Source organism: Capsicum annuum, chromosome 9 (genome assembly GCF_002878395.1).
Source record: "Capsicum annuum cultivar UCD-10X-F1 chromosome 9, UCD10Xv1.1, whole genome shotgun sequence".
Taxonomy (NCBI): Eukaryota; Viridiplantae; Streptophyta; class Magnoliopsida; order Solanales; family Solanaceae; genus Capsicum; species Capsicum annuum.
Window position 1 is genome coordinate 216,517,628 of NC_061119.1, and position 1,794 is coordinate 216,519,421.

The 1,794-nt window shown below is 34.8% G+C and overlaps 1 protein-coding gene across 1 annotated transcript in view; it reads right to left on the reverse strand.

Annotated features, from left to right (window-relative positions):
- LOC107840940 (phosphatidylglycerophosphate phosphatase PTPMT2) overlaps nt 1–284 on the reverse strand; it is a gene marked incomplete in the record, with an annotated part of 3,644 nt that extends 3,360 nt beyond the window's left edge. Inside the window, 1 exon segment of the mRNA XM_047396601.1 lies at nt 1–284.
- Between the last annotated feature and the right edge of the window lie 1,510 nt (nt 285–1,794).

Here is a 1,794-nt window from a genome sequence, read left to right on the forward strand (position 1 = left end):
GGTGGGGGGTCTAAAATTGATCTTCTTCAAGATTCTTACTGAAACTGAACTGATTACAGCTAAAGAATCAAAACCCTAAAATTGAAAAAAAAAAATGGGGGCAGTTGTTAATGGTTTTGAGTGAAAATTACATCAATAAAGAGAGAAAAAGGAGGAGATTTGTGTAGAAATGAGAAATTGAGGGGTAATTTGGTTATTATAGGAAGAAAAATGGGGATTTTGGAAGATTAAATTGAGAGAAATTGGATGAATGATGGTGCTTTTGAGAAGAAAATGGATAGTCGAGTGGGGAAAATAAGAGCAATGAAGGCAATAAATTAGCCTGGGAGTTGATGGTATTTACAGAAATGTCCGAGTTTGGAAATGTCAGGTGAGTTGCATGTGCTTTTTGGTCCAAAGAAATCGAGGGTGTTTGACTAAGCTTATAAGTACGTACTTATTTCTTTAAAACTTAAGTCGAGATTCTAATAAGTATAATTTTATAAATGGAGTTTGAAAAAAATAGTGTATATATAGTTTTACTCTTATTTTGTAAAAGTAGATGATAAATACGTTATTTTCAGCTCAGATAAAATATATCAAAATTAAGTATTTAGGATCCTTCAACTAGAATAATCGTGTGTTTATTCTTCAACCTTAGAGCTGTCAATACGGGTCGGCTCAACTCATTCGAGCTTTGAGTTTGACGGATCAGGCTGGGCTGGCCCATCAAAATGGTGGGCCCCAAAACACTAAGCCCACACTATCACTCTATGGGCTGCGGGCCTCACATGCCAGCCCATTTTTTTTAAAAAAAATATTTTATAATTTAATTTTAGAATTTTAATAAACATAAATATTACCAGATAATATTACATAGTGTTAATAATTATTAATCAAGTCTCCAACACCCCCCAAAAATACTTTTAATAGCGAAATTAAATAACTTTTGACATGATATCCTTCGAACCAAATAAAAATACTAATAATTAATCTAAATAGTTGTATGTATTTGACTTACAGGCCGGTCCACGGGCAAGCCCAACCCACATTGCTCAAGCCCCACGGGCCACGGACTTATTCGGACCGGGCTAAAAATCCATGTTCTTAAATGGGCTGCAAAAACTGAAGCCCAACTCCATCAAATTACAGGCCGGATCGGCCTGGCCCAACGGGCCTGATCCATATTGACGGCTCTATTCAACCTTCACACCCTCTTATTTAGGATCATATTCTTAATTATTTGTAGGTTTTTTTCACATATCTCAATGTCTCGTTCATACTCATTATAACCAATATCTTACGGCTGCTCACTGACTGAATCATCTTTCCACCTTCTCTTGACATGCTCGAATCATTTCAGCCTTGCCTATCTTATTTTGTCAATCATGAAGGTCACTTCCATTACATCCCGAATATTTTGTTCTCAGTTATATCACTCTTAGTGTATCCACGCATGCACCTCAGCATTCTTATTTCCGTCGCTTTTAATTTTGTGGACGTGTGAGCTCTTAACTAACTAACATTCCATGAACTCATTTGTACGAGGAATAAGAGCTAACTAATTCTGAGATTAATTTAAAGATGAATTTATTTATGTTTAATTGAGATAAAATCACGAGATAACTTATTCTGAAACTAAATTATCCTAAGGGCTCGTTTGGCCATAAATTTTTTTTCCTTTTTTCCGAAGTTTTTTTTTTTCACTTTTCCGAAAACTATATTAGTACTTATTAGTTTTTCACTTATCTCCTCCGAACTAGCCTAATAAATATTAACCAACAACAACAACATACTCACTGCATTTTCATAGAG